We start from the raw sequence: 7,971 nt of genomic DNA, 5'->3' as shown, positions 1-7,971 counted from the left end.
TGGAGCTATTAGTTAATCTGTCTTCCAAAACACTGTTTAATATAGCACTGAATAAATGATGCAAGTTGTCAATGGATGAGTGATCAACTAATAGCTCTACTAGTAATTGATTTATTTTCTTCAATAAAGTTGCATAAACCAATGAGTTAGCTGCCTGGATTAATCAATATGGGAAACAAAATCTTTTGTAAAAGCAAAGCTGGTTTTTGTATATACTGTTGGGATTTGCCTCATTGTTTAACATCAAATAATGATGTAAAGTTCAATAGAGTGAATCTTTTGCCATTTTCAGTTATAATGCTCAGTCTGTTGCAGGTTGACACATTGTTCGGCCTGATGTATACAGAATTAATAAGCTAACATAGTAGTGTAGCCTTAGTAGTATGCTACACATGGTGCTGGGAGCCCAGCGTTCAAGGATGGACTTGGGACCCAGCAGATCTGAAGTGGTGTATTGTGGAGACGTTTCCTGATGCACCTGTGTTTGCTGACTGAGAACCTTTTTCTTCACCTTGTACACTTGACAGCTGAAAGATCTTAATGTGGGAGTAATGATGAGGCAAAAAAAATCTAAAATAAAGTACTGTTTTGATGTGGGAATTGTCATGAGGCTGTGTTGAAGTGACTTTACTATATGGGATGTTCGTTACTATTGAAAAGAACTTATTCAGCCATGCTGCCGTTTACATTGATGACTATTTTAATGCAACAGACACTTTCCTCATGTCAGGTGACTAAACGTGAATAAAGACTCATTGCTATTGGATTTTTGTTCTACAAGAAACATTGTCTTGTGCCATTAGTTTATCTTTGCAGCAACAAGGGCATTATTAAACATCCGGCTCTCCTCTTTCCTACTTTTTTCTGTCATATTTTTCCTTGTTTTGATTTTTTTTTGGTCTCCATTCTTAACATCCGTAGCTTCATTTCTCTAGTCGTGTATTCTCAGTTTATTGTGCATCTGTGTGACTTTGCACTGGCACCACTTTTGCACTGCTTATAGTTATGTACATTCCAATTCCTTGTCCCCACATGGATGTGGAAAGCTAGATGTAAAATAAATGTTAAACCTTAATTTTTATAAAAATTTGAATATGTAGTTTGGACATGGTTTGTTCTGGTTCTAAACTATGAAAGTGAACTTATTTTAAACTCTAGTTGACTTCAGATTTAGAAACCCAGGCTTTCTTTAGCAGTGCATGCCTCACTGAAATGATGTTCTGAAATTTGTTAATGAAGTTGCAGTTCCTGCAGTATTTCTGCTTTGCTAACCAAAGAGATTTGCTTACACCATTTTGCTGGAAAATTGGATCTACTTAAAATACAGCTGCCTGTAGCATTGCAACTGAGGTAAAAGTTTACATTTCTAAGCTTGCAAACTTACGTCACTGTCATCTTTTGGTAATTGTGTTAATTGGATGCTTATTACTTTGTCTTGGAGTCTTAACCACTGGAGTCACTTACACGATCAACTAAAAAGATGTTTTCTAAGATGTCTTGTAAAGCCTGATGTAAGACACCAGGCTTTACAAAACTTCAGGAGGTGTGGATGAAAGAGGGTCATGGAAGGAGAAGGTGGTAAAATATTGCGTGGAAGATGGAAATCTTGTTTGGACCACCTTAGTTCTTTTGTACATCTGTAATGGTTCTTCTCTGATAATTTTCTGTAATTAGAAGTATGTATTTTGATGGCAGAATGATGGGTGAATTGTAGATGTTATATATGCATGCTGGAGATTAGGCTGAGACTTAGTCTTGTCTTTATGAAGTGGGAAATGGCAGGTGTTGTCCTTGAAGCACTCTCAGTAGCGTTTCGTGCAGGCCCCCTGCGGAAGTAATAGTTGAGTGTGCTGTTCAAGCAGGGAACAAGGTGAGGAGCTGCTTCACATGAACTAATACAAAGATGGAAGAATTCAAGAACTTTTACCAAAATAAACTTGATTAGCTATTACCTCTGAGTAATCTGCCCACTAAAACCATAGTCTAAAAAAGTACATAGTAGATCATAGTACCATGAAATTTATGGAGGAGGAAAAAGGCTTTCAATTTTAACTTCATGTGAAAATGGAAGGTTTTGGAAAACACTGAAATGAGTCGTCCTGTCCAGTTGTGTTAAAAGACTTATTTTGGGATGACAAATACTGTAATGGCCTCAGAACACAGGAGCCAGCTCCATCCTAAAAGTCCTAAGACGGAACAAAATTATCTTTCTTTTTTTCTTTTTTTAAATGGCTTTTATTAGAGGATATTTATAGAGGACAAATTGTCAAGCTAAGGTACTTAGATTTAACAAACATAACAAGAAAAGAAACTTAATGCTTCAGTATTGTTTCTGGAACATTTTTTTTTTAAGATTTCCTGCTCTTTTTAAATGGGATTTGAATTTGACAGCACAGTTCCAGTCAGCTTATTCAAATTCCGCTTGAAAAACTTTTAGTGGTTCCAAGGACATTTTTGAGTCTTTTCAAGATGAAGACTTGATCTGTAACATTGATTGGGGTTATTTTTTTCTTAATTTCCCTGTCTGCTGATGCACAGAGCATCTTCTGTATTGGTTGAGAAAATTAGTGTAAATGCTTTTTCACGTGTGTGTGTAAAAGCATTCCACTCGGTTGCCCTGTTCCATAGTTTTTGTATGAAGATGATAGATTCTAACTTTTCTGAAAGAGAAGTCTAGTGTCAAGCAGACCACAACAGTAAGGTCTGATTGCTTTACTATGGTCTGGAAAACGATCAAAGACAACTGGTTAGTATATAGGTGTACAGAGGTACTAGGCCAGTCCTGTTAGATTAGATAATTTTTTAGATCTGGTAATTGCTTACACAAAAAGGAACAAAAATTAATGGTTTAAACATTTACAGCCAAAAGTATTCTAAATAACTTTTTTTTTTATTACATTCTTTTCTGCAGCTTCCCCTCAAATGTTCTCTCTAGCCATTTTATTTAAAATCCTTCATCGCTATAAAAAATATTTTACATATCTTCATGTGAAGCATATACTGTTGGTTCATCAGATGTAGCTAGTGTTTCAAAAGACATCTTTGGTCTGCCAGTCTCAAATAGAACTTAAATCATAGAAGTTGGAATTCAGTTGAAGATTTCTCTGGATGTCAAAAAAAAAATCTAATTTCAGTTTCTCTCCCTGGTTAGCCTGTGGTTTTATACATGAAAAGTAGGCTAAGACAACAGTCTCCTTTAGAGAGTTGAATGAAAGAAATCTGCACTAGACCAATGGAATGGGATAAATAACCAATTATCAGTAAAAGATCTTAAGGTATGGAGATTATTTCACTAGAACACAGACTACACTAGTTTCTTCCAACCTGAAAATGAAAAAACCTGCTCCTTGGTGGAATAATTTGCTTTATTCTTTTCTGCTCTTGGTGTCATTGACTGTATGCTATTTTACCCAGTGCCTTCAAGATAAATGTAGAATGGGCATAAATTGAACAACTGTTGGAGTCTGATCTCTATAGGCAATTGTTGCGTGTTTTAAAAGTAGTTGGAATTAATTATGGCTAAAGTGTTTTCAATATAACGCTGAGGTCTTGTATATTGGGAACAGTGCAGGACCAATGCAGAGAAAGCACGGTAACAAAGAAAACAAAACTGGATAAATGTACAGTGTAAGGAGAAAGGGTGGTAGGTAGAGACAGGCTGCCCATATTATTGTGAAGTGAAAATGCATTGCTGTCAGTTCATGCGATCTAGCGTAAAATGAGCTGGCTTCAAAGTAATCTGGTGTAAGATAGCTGATAAGTTGGAATTTTAAGTGTCCAGATTAGCCTGTTGAAATGTAGCAGTTCAGAGTGTGGGCAGGTGAGTTTTGCAGGTGTGTATGGAGTAATTTGTAAGTCGGTGTTGCTGATTGTTGAGCCAGTTTCCATAAACTGAATTTACTGTCCTCAGTAGTGCTGCAGTAACTTTGGCCTCCTATGTCACTTGGACACAAACACTTGGTCTTCTGTAGGCATAGTTCAAAGTTCTTGGCTATTTTTCTACTGCGATGAGGTGACGCGGTTTGTGTATGTGCATCAATTGTGGGATAAAGAAGAGTAGCTTCCAGGTGAGCAGCAGTAACTGCTGTAGCTATTTCTAGAGCAGCTCTCTTTCGCAGGGTAGAAGAATTGACAAGCCATGTCTTTACAGAGATAGATGCCAGGAATGAAATTAAATTTGCTAGGACAGCTCTGTGTAAAGTAATGCTTGAGAATGTTTTTAAGGGTGTCTGGTCAACATCCCTGTTTGCCCAAAACAGCTTTTTTTTCTGTCCATTGGGAATGCTGGTGAGTCTCACTTCTAAAAACAGTGAGGGTGCTTAGTTTGTGAGGGGAGGAAGCTTCATCAGGAGCCATACACTGTGTTGATCAGAACATGTTGTTTTTCAACAGCTTTATCTGATCTTTGCTCTGGGGGTCATACCTGATTGACTGTAGGAGAGTAGTTTGCTCTTCTTAAATGACTGCTGTTGAGATTGCTTCTTTTTCAGGAGCTTCAGGCAGAAATATTTCAGCTCTGTACTTGGAATCCCAGGCTTTGTAAATCATCTATGTAATTCTGCCTTTCACCTCAACTTTGTTCCTCTTTGTATTAACTGTACATTATCCCGTCGTAGATTTAATATGTTCAGAGTATGATCAGTTGCTTAGAAGATGGTGATACTACTTTGTCCCCATGGGAGGAATGGAGTGCTAGGTGGCTGGTTTTGCTTCAGCTGCTTTGGCTTATTAGTGTTATGGGGACAGAATTTGGAGATGCCTTTAACCTAGGATGGGAGTTTTGATTCAGGTTTAGTCTCTTGGATCTGATGTCATGATTCATTAGTGGGAATGCCCAAATTAAGCTGTTCCCTGTGTTCTCGAACAGCTGCCTGACTGGTGATGTTCTTAGATTCTGGCAGTTTGGCCTATGCTGAGGAAAAGAGAAGCTTGTTTCTAAATTAAGCCCGGGTTTTGCCCTCTGGCCAGGTAAGCCTCAGCACTTCTTATCTCGCTGCATTTGATGCCAGTCTAAAAAGAAACCGTGTTCATGTAGTTATGAATCCTGTCTTCCTTCCCCCCCGCCCCCCGAAGAGGATTTTCTGGAACAGAACTTTTTTACTGAATGTGCATCTCAGATCCTCTTGGCATCTAAGCAAGGAACTGCAGTTTGCAACTTGGTGTAGAGCTTGGTGTGAATCTATAACCCCTTGCTCCTGACAAACTGGTGAAGGTAAATAGCAAAGATGTGTTGTAGCAAAGAGTGCTGTTTAGTATAAAGCTATTAATTCTTTGGGGAAGGATACTCCTGCTAAAAATGGTTTATAGATCCTTGACATCATATTAATCTTGTTCTGACAGTGAATGCAGAAAAGTTAATGAATTCACTAGTATCTTAGAAATTGAAGTATCTACTCAATAATCACCATTACTTTTATTATTTTCCCTATTGCGAGGTTTGTGATGTTTTTATTGGTGTAAGAGGTCCAGATCTCTTCATAAGGTACTAGATTTTGCCTCTACTCAGGAGAGCATTGAGGAAATTAGCACTGTTGGCAACTAGGATTTCTCAGGTAATTAACTTGGCAGAGAACAAGACAACTTCTGGAACATGGCACTGATACATCCTTATATAGAATAGATTAGTGCTGGCTGGAGAATGGAATTGAGTATTTGAGACTGAGTGTTGTTTAGTCTCTATGTCTGAGAGAAGTCCGTTAAAGTCTCGCACCTCTTAAGCGTATCTGTCTGGTCTTGTTACATATGTGCCTTGACAAACTGGAAATTACAAGTTTTCCGATTTTTGTTTGTGTGTTTTCCTCAGCTTTTGTATACCTGTGTTCTTCCACTCTACCCATTCTTCACTTTTTTTTCTCCCTACTGTGAAGTCCAGTGAGGATTTCACCCCTTCAAGTTTCAGGAGGCTTCCTTCTATTAGAACCCACAGTGCTGACCTCTGAGAGGTTTGGGTCTTTTGGTTTTTGAAAGGCCAGAGGACAAACCATATAGAAATACGTTAGCCAGTTCAGTTAAAATAGGTGCAAGTGAGATGCATGTTGTTTGGAGAAGGCTTTCTTGCTTCAGTGATGCTATAATGAGTAGAAAATCTTACCCCATAAGCTTATGAAGGTAGCCTGCCGTTACCGTGTATTAAGCCACTGTGTGATTCTGCAAGTTTTCTGTTAGATGTATTAGAAATAAACACAACTCCCCCAAAACAGAATGAACGTGGCTTTGCATAAGCATATTTTTACAAACTATTATGGTATTTTTTTAAATATAGTAGTAACACTAAAATCTCTAGGATGCAATTGTTTCTCTGTAGTTGAGATGCTTAATAGCTATGCATAAATAATGAAGGGTTTCTCATACACTCAGAAGATGGAAGTTTTACATTGGGAAGTAGTAGTGCTGTAAAAAGCAAGATCAAGTTTTTCATGGTTTGTCTACAAAAAGAAGTTAACTGAAACGTGCAAACCCAAGTGTGCATTTGAGTGCATACAGTGTATTCTAGCGTGTGCCTCCTTTGACTCCAAATTTGTAGTATAAATATCCTGTGTTTGGGGGGTTTATGGTTTGCTCAGGAATGATTTCTAAGCTCAGTAACAAGCTGCCATGGGACTAACCAGTGAGTCTAACCAGCACAAGAGGTAGAACTTTCTTGTGTAAATGAGTAGTGTTCTGTTGTTGACTGTACTAAATGATATTAACATTTTTACAGTTTGAGTTGTATTTCATGAGGATATCTCCAAATCTTGTTTATGGTAAGGATTTATGTTTTCTGAGAATCCATTCTGAATTCATTGAAAGTTGCACTTTAAGATATCATCACATAATCCCAAGCAATTGAATTAGAGCAGAGGTAGGCAGGTGGCTATTACTTAATTTAGCTAGGCTTTTTTCCACTCGTATTTCACATGTGCTGTGCTCAGAATTAGTTTCAGTGCAAAGGATGCAAGTTTTCATAGCCTTCACAGGAAAGGAGTAAAAACACATTCTGCCTAGATTAACCATAAATTATAGAAGAAAACTCAAGCTTTAAGAAAATGCTGGTAACCCATAAGCATATTTTTGCACAAAATATTCTTTCAGATACTGATATGACTGATGTAGAAAAATATTCCAACTTGGAACAAAAGCATGAAAAGACAGGCTTCTGGAAAGCCTGTTACCGTGAAACTGACAGCTTTTCTTTTAATGTGGCTGATGTAGCACCTCACTGGATACACATGCACTGTGCTGTGCTTTAGGAGGGGAAAAAAAAAGAGGAAGATGAAAAGAGAAGTTGCTGTTTGCTGCTCAACTGAAGCTGGAACATCTCTGGTTCACAGGGCAGGAGACCTAATACAGAAATAAGTTGTAGTTGACCTCTTCACCTTGTTTGCCTTCCCACAGCCACCCTGTAATGTTTGTCATGCACCCTTTAGAGACCTGAACTTCTTTTTGTCTGATTCTTTTTGCTGCCTTCCTTGATACAATGGGGAACCTTTTTCATGTAACTTAGCTAGGCAGTGTCTGGGGACTCTGCTTCTAAATTACGAACCAGTAGTTTATGCAATTATTAGGGCAAGTAATGCCTCTTAAGGGGCAAAGCATGAAGAAAGGGGGGAAGGTAACTTAGAAAAGACTCTTTGCTCTGTTAATTGCTGCAGTGCGTCTAGTTGGGAGGAGAGCTTGTAAAAATACTGAAAAAATAAGTTAAGAAGCTTGTAAGTTTTTAGGTTAGATAACTGTAGGTGAAACAACTGCCATGTATTAGAATTAGGAATCTAGAGTGCGTATATGCGGGGACAAAGTGACGGGAAAGAGCTTGATGTTGTCAGTCTCGCTGAATTTTTAAAGAGATGTTATTGTGTAGCATATGCTGACACATACATCATGAATAATTTAGGGTGTGGACAGTGCAGGGGGCAGCCAGCTGTACCTTCTGAGCCAGCTGTAGCTAACTGATAAGCTCTTCTAGAAGAGCTGTGCTAAGAGGAAGTAGCAGTA

The sequence above is a fragment of the Cuculus canorus genome, chromosome 4, assembly GCF_017976375.1.
Source record: "Cuculus canorus isolate bCucCan1 chromosome 4, bCucCan1.pri, whole genome shotgun sequence".
NCBI lineage: Eukaryota > Metazoa > Chordata > Aves > Cuculiformes > Cuculidae > Cuculus > Cuculus canorus.
This window is presented reverse-complemented; position numbering follows the sequence as displayed.